Genomic DNA, 17030 nt, shown 5'->3' on the forward strand with positions numbered 1-17030 from the left:
TTGCAGCCCGATGACATCATTCAGACCCACCTGTAATTTGAGCGGGGAATCCACCTGAAGTTAAAATCAGGGCCAAAGAGACAAGATCCCAGACGCCATTCAGCTCAGCACCCCAGGCTTGAGAGGAAAGTTTAACGAGGGTGTCCCGCTCCTAATCACTTTCCAGTTAATGCTGGAAAGTTGGATGTCGGGTGAGAAAAACTTTTGGCTCAACTGTGATGCCATCCAACTGTTCATAATCATTAGTTTCTCACTTCAAGACTGATCACTTTTGTGTGGTGCGATAGAGCTAACCTAACAAGTTATTGCCTTTTAGAAACGTAGAAGATTGGAGCAGGAGTAGGCCATTCTGCCCCTCGAGCCTGCTCTGCCATTTAATGAGATCATGGCTGATCATCCAAATTCAGTGCCCTGCCCCTGCTTTCTCCCAATATCCCTTGATCCCTTTAGCCTTAAGAAATATATCTAACTCCTTCTTGAATATATATAATGAATTGGCCTCAACTGCCTTCTGTGGTAGAGAATTCCACAGGTTCACCACTCTCTGGGTGAAGAAATTCCTCCTAATTTCTATCCTAAATGGCCTACCCCTTATCCTTAGACTGTGACCCCTGGTTCTGAACTCCCCTGCCTTCGGGAGCATCCTTCCTGCATCTAGTCTGTCTAGTCCTGTTAGAATTTTATGTTTCAATGAGATCCCCTCTCATTCTTCTAAACTCCAGCGAATATAAGCCCAATCGACCCAATCTCTCCTCATATGTCATCCCTGCCATCCCAGGTATCAGTCTGGTGAATCTTCGCTGCACTCCCTCCATGGCAAGAACATCCTTCCTCAGATAAGGTGACCAAAACTGCACACAATACTCAAGGTGTGGCCTCACCAAGGCCATGTACAACTGCAGCAAGACATCCTTGCTCCTGTACTCGAATCCTCTCGCTATGAAGGCCAACATACCATTTGCCTTCTTAACCACCTGCATGCTTACCTTCAGCGACTGGTGCACAATGACACCCAGGCCATCTTGGACTGGGTATTATGTAACGAGAAAGGATTAATTAGCAATCTTGTTGTACGAGGCCCCTTGGGTCAGAGCGATCATAATATGATCGAATTCTTCATTAAGATGGAGAATGAAGTAGTTGACTCAGAGACTAGGGTCCTAAATTTAAATAAAGGAAACTACGATGGTCTGAGGCGCGAGTTGGGTAGGATTGATTGGGGAATGTCACTCAAACGGTTGACGGTGGATAGGCAATGGCAAACATTCAAAGACCGCATGGATGAGCTACAGAATTTGTTCATCCCAGTTTGGCATAAAAATAAAACAAAAAAGGTGACTCAACCGTGGCTAACAAGGGAAATTAGGGATAGCATAAGATCCAAGGAGAGGACATATAAATTGGCCAGAAAAAGCAGTAAACCTGAGGCTTGGGAGCAGTTTAGGATTCTGTAGTGTCCGAGTATCAATAATACACGGACTGCAGGAGAACAATAAAACAGGTATCTACTGAACAGAGGGTAAACTTAAGACTGAAGTACAGAAGCCTGCTATGGCTTTTTATACAGGTGTGGTCACTGCCGGTACTGCAGTATAAAATCAGTTCTTCTCTTAAAGGTACATACACAACAATTCGTCCCCTTTTAGATAAACAGTACATAACATTCATTTAACAGCTAAATAATAACTAATTACAATTACAATTTTCTCTGTACTATATACATCAACTGAAATAATTATTTATAAGTTCAGTCTTTGAGGAGGCTTCCTGATCCTGACTGGATAGCGCCTTTCTCGAGTATCCTGTTCTTGCGGCGGAGTCGATTCTGGCTCATTGTCATTGGTTGGTTCGTCAGCTTCCAATACCACTGCTTCTGAGGTAGACGCAGTCTGTACTTCGGGTTCATTACCAGGTGCACATGCTCGTGGTATGGGTTTGGCTTGTTCCTGTGACTCTAGAATCTGGTCAGCATGGCGTCTCACGATGCTCTCTCCAACGTCCACTGTGTACATTAGTGGTCCCTGCTGTGTGTATGTCGTTCCTGGCTGCCATTTTTCTGTTCGGTAGTCGCGGGCCAAGACTGGTTGCCCTATCTTGAAGCTCCTGGTTGGCTTCTCATTGATGTGCTGGAATTGCTTATCCTCAACATCTCGTCTTATGTTTGGTTTGAGCAAATCCAGGCGACATCTTAGTCTTCGGTTGAAGAACATTATGGCTGGAGCTTGGTTGGTGACTGCATGTGTCGCATTCCGGTAAGCAAACAAGAAATTATCTACCTTGTGTTGTAGTGGTATGTCGTCGTTATACATCGCCTTTTTAAAGGTCTGAACAAACCTCTCAGCCAATCCATTTGTGGCTGAATGATATGAGGCAGATGTGTAATGTTTCACCCCATTATTCCTCAGAAACCTCCGGAAATCCTCGGACACAAACTGTGGCCCATTGTCGGAGCAAATCTGTTCTGGCAAGCCATTCCTGGCGAAGATGGTCCGTAGGACTGCAATAGTTTTCTCCGTGGTGGTGGAGGACATTTTGATGACCTCTGGCCATTTCGAATGGGCATCCTCGGCGATTAGAAACATTGAGTCCATAAATGGACCAGCAAAATCAATGTGTACCCGTTGCCATGGAGATGAGGGCCACTCCTATGGGTGTAGCGGGGCCTGTGGTGGAGCGTTTTGGACCTTCTGGCATCCTGTACATCTCTTGGTCATATCCTCGATTTCTTTATCAATTCCTGGCCACTACACAAACGCCCTGGCTAGGCTTTTCCTTTTTACCCCTCCCAGATGACCCTCATGAAGCTCATTGAGCACTCTATCTCTCAACTTGGGTGGAATTACCACTCGGGATCCACACATCAAGGTCCCCCGGCACACTGACAGCTGTTCTCTCCTTGGCGAGAATGCTGGCAACAGTGAGTCGCCATGTGCTGGCCATCCCTTCACCGTCAAATCATAGACCCGAGAGAGTGTCGGGTCATTTCGGGTTTCCTTCTGTATACTTGAGTTTGTAACAGGTAGACATTCGACTATGGTCGCATGGAATATCTCAACAGGGTCCACTGCAGGTGCTTCCTCTACCGTAGGCAACGGTAGGCGCAACAGCCCATCAGCGTTTCCATGCTGTTTCATACCCTTGTACTCTGTCGTACTGATGTGCCCTTAGAAAAAGTGACCATCTTTGCAGCCGTTGCGCCGTCATCACCGGAACGCCCTTCTTTGGGTTAAAAATGGAGACCAGGGGTTGATGATCAGTCAGTAGGGTGAATTTCTGCCCGTGCAGATAGTGATTGAACTTCTTCACCCCCCCACACCAGGCTGAGGGCCTCCCTGTCAATCTGGGCGTAGTTACGCTCGGCTGAGGTTAACGAGCGCGACGCAAAGGCTATTGGCCTCTGAACCGTCAAGGAATTTGTGTGACAGCACCGCTCCAATGCCGTAGGGAGACGCATCACATGCCAACCGAATCGGTAGTGTTGGGTTGTAGTGGGCCAATACTTCTTTTGAAGTGATTAGGCATTTACATTTCTGAAAGGCACGCTTACACTCATCACTCCATTGCCATGTTACTCCAGTTTGCAGCAGGGCGTTCAGTGGGTGCAGAATTGTAGATAAATTCGGCAAGAAGTTATGGTAGTAGTTCAGCAACCCGAGAAACTACCTCAGTTGCGACACATTTTCCGGTGCTGGAGCCTTGACTACAGCCTCAATCTTGTCTGGCGACTTATCACAGAATCACAGAAACCCCACAGTGCAGATAGAGGCCATTTCGGCCCATCGAGCCTGCACCGACACATATCCCACCCGATCCCCGTAACCCCACGCATTTAATCCCCCTAACACTAAGGGTCAATTTATCATAGCCAATCAACCTAACCCGCACATCTTTGGACTGTGGGAGGAAACCGGAGCACCCGGAGTAAACCCACGCAAACACGGGGAGAATGTGCAAACTCCACACAGACAGTCGCCCGAGGCCGGATTCGAACCCGGGTCCCTGGCGCTGTGAGGCAACAGTGCTAACCACTATGCCACCGTGCTGCCCTTCCTCATCAATCATGTGGCCACAATACGAGATTTGTCTCCTGAAGAACTCGCATTTGGGGCGGTTGGCTCGTAGCCCATATTCCTGTAATCTCGTGAGCACCTGCTCCAGGTTGGCAAGGTGTTCACTGTCATTTTCGCCCGTAACCAGGATGTCGTCCAAATAACACTGGGTCCCCGGGATCCCTTGCAGGACTTGTTCCATCGCCCTCTGCCAAATAGCCGGGTCTGATGCTACCCCGAATACCAGTCGATTGTACTGGTAAAGGCCTTTGTGAGTGTTTATCGTGAGGTATTTCCTAGATGCTTCTTCCACCTCCATTTGTAGATACGCTTGGGCCAGATCAATCTTTGTAAAGCGTTTCCCTCCAGATAGTGAGGCGAAAATGTATTCTAACCGTTTACGTGGATATTGTACTGTGTGCAGGACTGTGTTCACAGTTACCTTGAAGTCCCCACAGATGCGAACCTTCTTCGGCTCTCCAGGCGTGCTGCTCAATGATTCATAACAGGAACGATGGGTGTGGCCCACTCGCTCCAGTCCACCTTGGACAGCACACCCGAACGCTCCAGACTCTCCAGTTCTGCTTCAACGGCTGGGCGGATCGCATACGGTACCGGTCTGGGCTTAAAAAAATTTTGGGTTTGCGTTATCTTCGATTTTTATTGTTGCCTTTACTCCTTTTAGAGTCCCAAGTCCTTGTTGGAACACCTCTTTCGCGTCAGTTAGAATTTTTGACAGTCGTCCAGGTGTGACGTCATCATCCTTTTTGTCAGTCACAGCGAGCACCTGAATGGAATGCCAATCCAATTGTATTTTTCGGATCCATTCACGTCCCAATAATGGTGGTCCTCCATCTTGTAGTATATATAGATACAGTTTCTGTGTTTCCTTGCCGTTGTATTTAACTGGCACCCTTATTTTTCCTCTGGGGTAGACTTTTTGCCCCGTGTATGTCTTCAGTACAATGGACGTGTCCTTCAAGAGTATGTGTGAGAATAGCCGCTCATAGTCTCGTCGATTCATGACAGTTAGGGCTGATCCTGTATCCAATTCCATCTTTACTTGGGACCCTGCTATCATGAGGGTGACCCAAATGGTTCGGTGATCCTCCTTTGCGATCACGTTGTGTAACTATAGACAACTTAGTCTCCTGCTCCCGGAGCCATTATCACTCTCCTGATCTTCCGAACTACTGTCTGTCATTTTTTTTACTTTCTTGTACTTTTCCTTAGTAGTTCTTGTAGTGTTGGTTTTCTTTCCCGACCTGCAGACTCTTGCTATGTGTCCCATTTTCCCACATTGCCTGCATACTTTGTCCTTAAACCAGCAGTCCTTCTGATCATGGGTTGTTCTGCCGCAGCGATAGCACTTTTCTGCTCCATACGCCATTTTTTTAGCGCTGTATTCTTGTGGTTTCTGTTGTATTTCCGCAGCTCCCCGTGCTGCTGCTTTGTAGGATACTGCCACGCTGAAAGCCTGTTCTAGCGTCAGGTCCTTTTCCAAAAGTAGTCGTTTCTGGGTTCCTTCACTCTGGAGCCCGCAGACAAACTTACCCCGTAAGGTGTCTGCCAGTCCTGCTCCGAACTGGCAGTGCTTCGATAACTTGCGTAGTTCCGTAAGATAGTCAGCATTGCTCTCATCTTTGTGCTGGTTTATTTTATGGAACTTGAATCTTTCTGCTATCAGCAGCGGTGTAGGGTTTAGGTGTTCCTGTAAGATATTAACAATCTCTTCAAAACTTTTCTCCATTGGTTTAGCTGGGGTAATTAAATTCCGCAATCGGCCGTACGTTCTCGCGCCCATCAAATTTAATAATACCGACGCCTTCTTTCCATCGGCCACCTCATTTGCCTTGCGGTACGCTTCAATTCTTTCCACATACGTGGTCCAGTCTTCTACCTCGTTGTCGAAAGCAGTGATACTGCCACTCCGGCATCTTGGGTGATTTAAAATGGCGCCTCCCGTGCTTTTTCTTCTTCCCCAATGGAATAAAATGGCGCCTCCCGCACTTTTCCTTCTTCCCCTTGCTGCCACGCTGCTCCTAGCGTTCTTCAGGGTAATGGCGGCGACCCGCGGCTTCGGCGCGTCTCACTTTTCCTTCCCCTCGTTTTATTTTCTCTACGCTGCCCGGTTCTCGAGCACCGACCGCGCCCTGTGTGCTCCACTCTCTTTCCCTCCCGACGACGCTGCACGGCCCCTTTGCAGAGCCGCTCGATCGAGCTCGAGCCCGCCGCAGTCCGGAAGGGTCAGCGCACTACCTGCTACCCGCACGATTTGCTGGAACACCTTGACGGGAGCCAAGCCCAGCTCTCCACAGCCTCTCCTGCAATTCTCCGAACTCCGATGGATCCTTGGGCGGTTGCCCGCGGTCGACGCCCGTTGCTCTGACTTCGACCTCCAAGAAGCTTCTTCTCCGGGAAAGACCCCCGTGAGGTGATGCAGTACTGCAGGTGAGTTCGAACCTGCTCGTCGCCAGTGTAGTGTCCGAGTATCAATAATACACGGACTGCAGGAGAACAATAAAACAGGTTGTGGTAAACCACTGTTTGTATTCCTGTTTGTCCTGTTTGTATTCCACTGTGTACATGCCTGGACATGCCTCGGCTGACTCCTCCCACAGGTCCTAGTATAAAGGTGACTGCTCCCCAGCCCTTGTATCCTGGACCGGTCGACCACTCGAGGCAGACCTCCATTCTGTTGTTAATAAAAGCCTTTAGTTACTCTTCTAACTCTCAGTCTTTTATGAGTAATTGATAGCGCATCAATTTTATTAACAACATTTTTATAATGGAGAAGATCCTCACACCAGCATGCCTGGACTTAGATCATCGGGAGGCGGACTCATCCACCAAGTTTACTCACTGGCTTAAGTGTTTCGAAAAATTCCTGACCGCCTCCGAAGCAATCAAATCGGACGAGGACAAACTGGATGTCCTGACCTCCAAAGTGAACCACCGAGTGTACTCGGTCATCCAAGACGCAACCTCGTACGCGGATGCTATCAAGCTCCTCAAGGACCAGTACACGCGCCCAGTGAACGAAGTGTACGCCAGGCACCTCCTGGGGAGTCGTAAACAACAACCTGGGGAATCGACCGTGGAATACCTTCAGGCACTGTCTGTGCTTGGCCGGGCCTGTGGTTGTAAGGATGTAAAGGCCGCCGTGTACACAGAGGAACTTATCCGGGACGCTTTTGTAGCGGGCCACAGATCCAATTACACACGACAGCGACTGTTGGAGCAGAGTAACCTCGACCTCAACAAGGCCTCTGAACTCGCACTATCGTTGGATGCAGCCTACCAGGGCATGGATGCCTACTCCTCTGCACCGTGGACGCCACGGGGAATGACAGCCTGGGACACGGTAGGACCGCCTCATAGCGCCGTGCCACCCCAGCCACACCCCAACAACGGCCCAACTACCGCAGCAGTGTCCCAAGGCCAGACAGCAGTGCCCCAAGGCCAGAAATGCTACTTCTGTGGCCAGGCAAAACACCCCAGAGCGCGCTGCCCGGCGAAAAACGCGATCTGCTCGGGCTGCGGGAAGAAGGGACACTACGCTAGCGTCTGCAGGGCCAAAGCCACCCCGAACCCCAGCAGCGCCGCGTGTGGGCCATGCGGGCCGCCATTTTGGACCTCCCCGGCCGTGTGCGAATCACCGGTACAGCAGCCATTTTGGACGCCTCCAGCCACATGGGGATCATGGACGCCGCCATCTTGGACGACAGCCGGGACGCAGCAGGCCCCCGACACCGCCTCATCTGATACCCGCAGCGACACACCGACCCCTACGCTGGCATCCGTTACACTGGACCAAGCGAGACCGCACCAACTGGCCAGTTCCACAATGGACATTAAGGTAAATGGTCACGATACAATCTGCCTTTTTGACTCTGGGAGCACGGAGAGCTTCATCCACCCCGACACGGTGCGGCGTTGCTCTCTCCCAGTCCTGCCTGCGCACCGGCGGATTTCTATGGCCTCCGAGTCCCAGTCAGCGGACATCGGCGGCTACTGCGTGGTGACACTCGTAGTAGACGGGACCGTGTACGATCATTTTAAACTTCTGGTCCTGCCTGACCTCTGCGCTGCCGTCCTGCTGGGGTTAGATTTTCAGTGCCACCTTAAAAGTGTTACGATGGCGTACGGTGGACCCCTACCCCCACTCACAGTCCGCAGCCAGCAGCTTCCAAACTGCCCGCCGCGCACCAGGTGCAACCTCTCCACACTCAGAGTCACCCCCCCCCCCCACTGTTTGCTAACCTCACCCCCGACTGTAAGCCCATCGCCACAAAGAGCAGGCGATACAGTGCCGGGGACAGGGTTTTCATTAAAACCGAAGTGGAGCGGCTCCTGAAAGAAGGGATTATTGAGGGCAGCACCAGCCCCTGGCGAGCCCAGGTTGTGGTCGTTAAGACCGGCGAGAAGCAGCGCCTGGTCATCGACTACAGCCAGACAATAAATCGCTACACCCTGCTGGACGCCTACCCACTCCCCCGTATAGCTGATATGGTCAACCAGATCGCGCAGTACCGCGTCTTCTCGACCATTGACCTGAAATCAGCGTACCACCAGCTCCCCATCCGCCCTGAGGACCGCCAGTACACTGCCTTTGAGGCAAACGGCCGCCTCTATCACTTCCTTAGGGTTCCCTTTGGCGTCACCAACGGGGTCTCCGTCTTCCAAAGGGAGATGGACCGGATGGTAGATCAAAATGCGTTGCAGGCCACTTTCCCATATCTGGACAATGTGACCATCTGCGGCCGTGACTTGCAGGACCATGACGCAAACCTCGAAAAATTCCTCCGCACCGCCCAACTCCTAAACCTGACATATAACAAGGAGAAGTGCATATTCCGCACAAACCGCCTCGCCATCCTTGGCTGTGTTGTGGAACACGGAGTCATCGGCCCCGACCCCGACCGGATGCGTCCCCTTATGGAACTTCCACTGCCTCAAGGCCCTGAAGAGGTGCCTAGGGTTTTTCTCCTATTACGCCCAGTGGGTCCCCTACTATGCGGACAAGGCCCGTCCGCTGATCAAGTCCACCTCTTTTCCCTTGAAGGCAGAGGCCCGCTTAGCCTTCCACCGTATCAAGGAGGACATTGCCAAAGCCACCATGCACGCAGTGGACGAATCCATCCCCTTCCAGGTGGAAAGCGACGCGTCCGACTTTGCCCTGGCCGCTACCCTCAATCAGGCGGGGAGACCCGTGGCCTTCTTTTCACGAACCCTCCAAGGCCCGGAGACCAGACACTCCGCTGTTGAGAAGGAGGCCCAGGCGATTGTGGAGGCTGTGCGTCATTGGAGGCACTACCTGGCCGGAAAACGATTTACCCTGCTCACTGACCAGCGTTCAGTTGCTTTTATGTTTAACAACAAGCAGAGGGGCAAAATCAAAAATGACAAGATCTTGAGGTGGAGAATCGAACTTTCCACCTACAACTACGAGATCTTGTACCGGCCCGGGAAGCTAAATGAACCCCCGGATGCGCTATCGCGTGGCACCTGCGCCAGCGCGCAGATCGATAGACTACGGGTCCTCCACAGTGACCTCTGCCACCCGGGGGTCACCAGGTTCTTCCACCTCATCAAGGCCCGCAACCTGCCTTACTCCATTGAGGAGGTCAGGACCATGACCAGGAACTGCCAAGTCTGCGCTGAGTGCAAACCACACTTTTATAGACCAGACAGGGCCCACCTGATAAAAGCCACTCGCCCCTTCGAGCGCCTGAGCGTTGATTTTAAAGGGCCTCTCCCCTCCTCCGACCGCAATGTGTACTTCCTCAATGTTTCCCGTTCGCCTTCCCCTGCCCGGACATGACCAGTGCCACGGTCATTAAATGTCTGAACAACCTCTTCACCCTGTTCGGCTTCCCCAGCTATATCCATAGCGACCGGGGCTCATCGTTTATGAGCGACGAACTCCGTCAGTACCTGCTAACTAGGGGTATTGCCACAAGCAGGACCACCAGTTACAACCCCCGGGGGAACGGACAGGTGGAAAGAGAAAATGCGACAGTTTGGAAGGCCATGCTGCTAGCCTTAAAGTCTAGGGGCCTTCCAACCTCCCGCTGGCAGGATGTGCTCCCCGATGCGCTCCACTCTATTCGGTCACTGCTCTGCACTGCCACTAACGCCACCCCCCATGAGAAAATGTTTGTCTTCCCAAGGAAGCCCACATCAGGGACATCGCTACCCGCCATGGCTGACGTCCCCAGGGCCGGTCCTACTGAGAAGACACGTGAGGACCCATAAAACGGACCCCCTGGTCGAGAGGGTCGACCTCCTCCACGCCAACCCCCAGTATGCTTACATCGCATACCCGGACGGGCGGGAGGACACGGTCTCCATAAGAGACCTTGCACCCTCGGGGACCACAGTAACCCACTACCCACTACCACCCCCCCCCCCCCCCCCCCCACGATCCGATATCCAGCCCCAGCAGACGGCAGGCCTGGGCCCCGCGACCCGCTCGACATCTACGAGGACGACACTCCTGTGCCACAGCCTACGCTGGACTCGACGCCGGAAGCTTCACTACCCCTGCCGTCGCCACGCCGATCACAGCGGCAGACAAGACCTCCGGAGAGACTCCAATACACTAACTTTTAATACACTTCACCCCGCCGGACTCAATTTTAAACAAGGGGTGAATGTGGTAAACCACTGTTTGTATTCCTGTTTGTCCTGTTTGTATTCCACTGTGTACATGCCTGGACATGCCTCGGCTGACTCCTCCCACAGGTCCAAGTATAAAGGTGACTGCTCCCCAGCCCTTGTATCCTGGACCGGTCGACCACTCGAGGCAGACCTCCATTCTGTTGTTAATAAAAGCCTTTAGTTACTCTTCTAACTCTCAGTCTTTTATGAGTAATTGATAGCGCATCACAGGTATCTACTGAACAGAGGGTAAACTTAAGACTGAAGTACAGAAGCCTGCTATGGCTTTTTATACAGGTGTGGTCACTGCCGGTACTGCAGTATAAAATCAGTTCTTCTCTTAAAGGTACATACACAACAGATTCAACAAAGGAGGGCAAAGGGATTAATTAAGAAAGGGAAAATAGAATTTGAGAGTAAGCTTGCAAGGAACATAAAAACTGACTGTTAAAGCTTTTATAGATATGTGAAGAGAAAAAGATCGGTGAAGTCAAGCGTAGGTCCCTTGAAGTCAGAATCCGGGGAATTTATAATGGGGAACAAAGAAATGGCAGACCAATTAAAAACATATTTTGGTTCTGTCTTCACAAAGGAGGACACAAATAACCTCCCAGAGATGTCGGGGAACATAGGGTCTGATGAAAGGGAGGAACTGAAAGAAATCAGTATTTGTAGGGAAATGGTGTTAGGGAAATTGATGGGATTGAAGGCCGATAAATCCCCAGGGCCTGATAATCTACATCCTAGGGTGCTTAAGAAAGTGGCCCTAGAAATAATAGATGCATTGCTGATCATCTTCCAACATTCGATGGAATCTGGAACAGTACCCATGGATTGGAGGGTAGCTAATGTTACCCCACTATTCAAAAAAGGTGGTAGAGAGAAAACGGGGAATTATAGACCGGTAAGCCTGACATCGGTAGTGGGGAAAATGCTGGAGTCCATTATAAAAGATGTAATGATAGAGCACTTGGAAAACAGTGACAGGATCGGACAAAGTCAACATGGATTTACAAAAGGTAAGTGCTTGACTAATCTACTGGAATTTTTTGAGGATGTAACTGGTAAAATAGATAAGGGAGAACCAGTGGATGTGGTGTATTTGGACTTTCAGAAGGCTTTCGATAAGGTCCCGCATAAGAGATTAGCGTGTAAAGTTAAGGCACATGGGATTGGGGGCAAGGTATTGACTTGGATAGAGAACTGGTTGGCAGACAGAAAGCAAAGAGTTGGAATAAACGGGTCTTTTTCCGAATGGCAGGCAGTGACTAGTGGGGTACCGCAGGGATCGGTCCTTGGACCCCAGCTATTCACAATATGTATTAATGATCTAGACACGGGAACTAGATGTAATATCTCCAAATTTGCAGACGACACAAAGCTGGGTGGGCGTGTGTGCTGTGAGGAGGATGCCGAGAAATTCCAGGATGATTTGGACAGGCTGGGTGATTGGGCAAAAGCATGGCAGATGCAATATAATGTGGATAAATGTGAGGTTATCCACTTTGGTGGCAAAAACAGGAAGGCAGATTATTATCTGAATGGCAATAGATTGGGAGAAGGGGAAGTGCAACGAGACCTGGGTGTCCTTGTGCGCCAGTCGCTGAAGGTAAGCATGCAGGTGCAGCAGACGGTTAAGAAGGCAAATGGTATGTTGACCTTCGTAGCGAGGGGGTTCGAGTACAGGAACAAGGATGTCTTGCTGCAGTTGTACGAGGCCTTGGTGAGACCGCACCTTGAGTATTGTGTGCAGTTTTGGTCGCCTTATCTGAGGAAGGATGTTCTTGCCATGGAAGGAGTTCAGCGAAGATTCACCAGGCTGATACCTGGGATGGCAGGAATGACGTATGAGGAGAGATTGGGTCAATTGGGCTTGTACTCGCTGAAGTTTAGAAGAATGAGAGGGGATCTCATTGAAACTTATAAAATTCTGACAGGACTGGATAGACTAGATGCAGGAAGGATGTTCCTGATGGTCGGGGCGTCCAGAACCAGGGGTCACAGTCTAAGGATAAGGGGTGGGCCATTTAGGACAGAAATGAGGAGGAATTTCTTCACCCAGAGAGTGGTGAATCTGTGGAATTCTCTACCACAGAAGGCAGTAGAGGCCAATACATTAAATATATTCAAGAAGGAGTTGAATATATTTCTTAAGGCTAAAGGGATCAAGGGGTATGGGGAGAAAGCAGGGACCGAGTACTGAATTTGGATGATCAGCCATGATCGCATTGAATGGCGGAGCAGGCTCGAGCGGCCGAATGGCCTACTCCTGCTCCTATCTTCTATGTTTCTATGTCTCGTTACACTTCCCCTTTTCCCAATCTATTGCTGTTCAGATAATCTGTCTTCCTGTTTTTGCCACCAAAGTGGATAACCTCGCATTTGTCCACATTATACTGCATCTGCCCAATCACCCAACCTGTCCAAATCATACTGGAGTTTCTCTGCATCCTCCTCACAGCACACGCCCACCCAGCTTTGTGTCGTCTGCAAACTTGGAGATATTACATCTAGATTCCTCGTCTAGATCATTAATATATATTGTGAATAGCTGAGGTCCTAGCTCCGATCCCTTCGGTACCCCACTAGTCACTGCCTGCCACTCTGAAAAAGACCCGTTTATTCCAACTCTTTGCTTCCTGTCCTGCCAACCAGTTCTCTATCCAAGTCACTACCTTACCCCCAGTCCCATGTGCTTTAACTTTGTACGCTAATCTCTTATGCGGGACCGTATCGAAAGCCTTCTGAAAGTCCAAATACACCGCATCCACTGGTTCTCCCCTTATCTATTCTACCAGTTACATCCTCAAAAAATTCCAGTAGATTAGTCGAGCACGATTTACCTATTGTAAATCCATGTTGACTTTGTCCGTTCCTGTCACTGTTTTCCAAGTGCTCTGCTATTACGTCTTTTACAATGGACTCTAGCATTTTCCCCACTACTGATGTCAGGCTTAGCGGTCTGTAATTCCCCGTTTTCTCTCTACCACCTTTTTTGAATAGTGGGGTTACATTAGCTACCCTCCAATCCATGGGACTTGTGCCAGAGTCTATAGAGTTTTGGAAGGTGACTAGCAATGCATCTACTATTTCTAGGGCCACTTCCTTATGTACCCTAGGATGTAGATTATCAGGCCCTGGGGATTTATCGGCCTTCAATCCCATCAATTTCCCAAACACCATTTCCCTACAAATACTGATTTCAGTCAGTACCTCCCTCTCATTAGGTCCTATGTTCCCCGACATCTCTGGTAGGTTATTTGTGTCCTCCTTTGTGAAGACAGAACTAAAGTATGTATTTAATTGGTCAGCCATTTCTTTGTTCCCCATTATAAATTCCCCTGATTCTGACTGCAAGGGCCCTACGCTTGACTTTACCAATCTTTTTCTCTTCACATATCTATAGAAGCTTTTACAGTCCGTTTTTATGTTCCCTGCAAGCTTACTCTCATACTCTGTTTTCCCTCTCTTAATTACAGGAAACTTCGTGATATCCGGCACCGACAGGACCGAGTTGCTGCCGTTCTATCAAAACTTCCAGATAGACCAGCGCTAATGTTGTCAGATATGGAAGTTTTCATCTCCGTATCTGACAACAAACACTGTTGCTTAGCAACAGCTTGTAAACACTCGGCCAGTACCTTGGAAGCGTCTCTGGAGCTGTTGCTAAGCTACTGAGATGCTTTCCAGAGCCTGGCTGTTTTTTAAAAAAAATAAAAAATAAAAAAAATAAAAAAATAAAATGCTAGGAGAAGAAAAAAAACCTAACCAAAATGGCTGCTGATTTCTGCCGTTGGATCGAATTTCTGGACATACAACCTCCGGATAAACCAAAGTTTCCTGTAATCCTTTTGTCCTCCTTTGCTGAATCCTAAACTGTTCCCAATCTTCAGGTTTGCTTTTTTTTCTGGCCAATTTAGATGTCTTCTCCTTGGATCTTATGCTAACCCTAATTTCCCTTGTTAGCCACGGTTGCGCAACCTTTTTTGTTTTATTTTTATGCCAGACAGGGATGAACAAATTCTGTAGTTCATCCATGCGATCTTTAAATGTTTGCGATTGCCTATCCACCGTCAACCCTTTAAGTAACATTCCCCAATCCACCCTAGCCAACTCGCGCCTTATACCATCATAGTTTCCTTTATTTAAATTCAGGACCCTAGTCTCTGAGTCAACTACTTCACTCTCCATCTTAATGCAGAATTCTATCATATTAAGGGGCCTTGCACAACAAGATTGCTAATCAATCCTTTCTCATTACATAATACCTAGTCTAAGATGGCCTGATCTCTAGTTGGTTCCTTGACATATTGGTCCAGGAAACCATCCCATATACACTCTAGGATTTCTTCCTCCACAGTATTGTTACTAATTTGGTTAGCCCAATCTATATGTAGATTAAAGTTACCCATGATAACTGCTGTGCCCTTATTGCACGCGTCTCTAATTTCCCATTTAATGCCACCCCCAACCTCAGCATTACTGTTTGGGGGTCTGTATACAACTCCCACTAACGTTTTCTGCCCCTTGGTATTTCTCAGCTCTACCCATACAGATTCCACATCATCTGAGCTAATATCCTTCCTTACTATTGTGTTAATCTCCTCTTTAACCAGCAATGCTACCCTGCCTCCTTTTCCATTTTGCCTGTCCTTCCTGAATATTGAATACCCCTGGATGTTGAATTCCCAGCCTTGATCACCCTGGAGCCGTGTCTCCATAATCCCAATTATATCATATCCGTTTACATCTATTTGCGCAGCTAATTCATCCACCTTATTACAAATGCTCCTCGCATTGAGACACAAAGCCTTCAGGCTTGTTTTTTTGACACTTAGTTCTTTTAGAATTATTATTTACTGTGGCCCTATTTGATTTACACCCTTGATTTCTCTGCCTTCCACTTTTGCTTTTCTCCTTCCTGTCTTTTGCTTCTACCCTTGCTTCCCTTTCCTCTGTTTCCCTGCACAGGTTCCCAATCCCCTGCCATTTTAGTTTAAACCCTCCCCAAAGGAAGGAGAAAATCAATGGGAAAGAAATAACAGCCTGAATTATTTTAGCTCCAATGTTATGTCACTAAGGAACTTTATATAAAAAAAAAAGAGAAGCTATTAGCTTTTTTTTAATAACACTGTCCGTTTCTGGTTGGTCTTGAAGCAGTAATGTTAGAAAGAAGGCAGCTAAGAGGGGAGGCGACGTAACAACAACTTATACTTATATAGCGCCTTTAATGTAGTACAACGTCCCAAGGTGCTTCACAGGATCGTTATAAAACAAAATTTGACACCGAGCCACATATGGAGATATTAGGGAAGCTTGATCAAAGACATCGGTTTTTAGGAGCATCTTAAAGGAGGAGAGAGGGGCAGAGAGGTTTATATAATGGGAAACTAACTGAAGGCAGCTTTCATTTAACTACTACAACTATAACTTGCATTTATATAGTGCCTTTAACGTAGTAAAACGTCCCATGGCGCTTCACAGGAGCGTTATCAAACAATATTTGACACTAGCCACTTGAGATATTAGGATAGGTGACCAAAAGCTTGGTCAAAGAGGTAGGTTTTAAGGAGTATCTTAAAGGAGGAGCGAGATGCAGAGAGGTTTCGGGAGGGAATTCCAGAGCTTAGTTCCTTGGCAGCTGAAGGCACAGCAGCCAATGGTGGAGCAATTAAAATCGGGGATGCGCAAGAGGCCCGAATTGGAGGAGCGCAGATATTGTGGAGGGTTGTGGGGAAGATTACAGAGATGCACAAGATAGTAAGTGTAGAAAAGCTAAATCTGGAGCACTACTTCAAGACCGCAACAGTAGGACAAAGAAGCAAAAGACAAATTTAAGGCTGACTTCAGGATGTTGTTTACATAAAGAGTCTTCAGCAGGTGGAATGGCCATCATCAAAGTGGGAACAATTTTGGCAGAGTAGTGAGACAAAAACTTGGAATTATTTCAGATGTAGGTGGAGGCAGTGATGGGACTACTTTTCTGAATGGATGAGTTTGAATGGGCCTCCATCTGTACTTATTTTATAACGTGTATTGTGGAATGAAGAGTGCTCGCATTCGATCACCATGCTGAGGCCCTGATAAAGAAGGTACATTCAAGGGTGTTTTTTATTTTGTTGAATTCCTCCCTTGACTTCCTCTTTGTGGTAGAGCTGAATAGTTCAGTACAGGAAACCTTGGTTTATCCGGAGGTTAACTGTCCGGAATGCTCGAGCCACCGGCAAAAATCAGGAGCCGTTTCGTTAGTTTTTTTTTCTTTTCGTTGCTTTTTTTTTCCACCAGTCAGGCTCTGCAAGCGTCTCTGTAGCTTAGCAA

The 17030-nt window shown here is 48.5% G+C and overlaps 1 protein-coding gene across 1 annotated transcript in view; it reads left to right on the plus strand.

Annotated features, from left to right (window-relative positions):
• The window catches only part of med1 (mediator complex subunit 1), an 87897-nt gene that overhangs the window by 62308 nt on the left and 8559 nt on the right, over positions 1–17030 (plus strand). The gene's annotated exons all lie outside the window — the stretch shown is intronic.

This window comes from Somniosus microcephalus, chromosome 24, assembly GCF_052327205.1.
Source record: "Somniosus microcephalus isolate GS21.2 chromosome 24, FLI_Smic_1.0, whole genome shotgun sequence".
Lineage (NCBI taxonomy): Eukaryota > Metazoa > Chordata > Chondrichthyes > Squaliformes > Somniosidae > Somniosus > Somniosus microcephalus.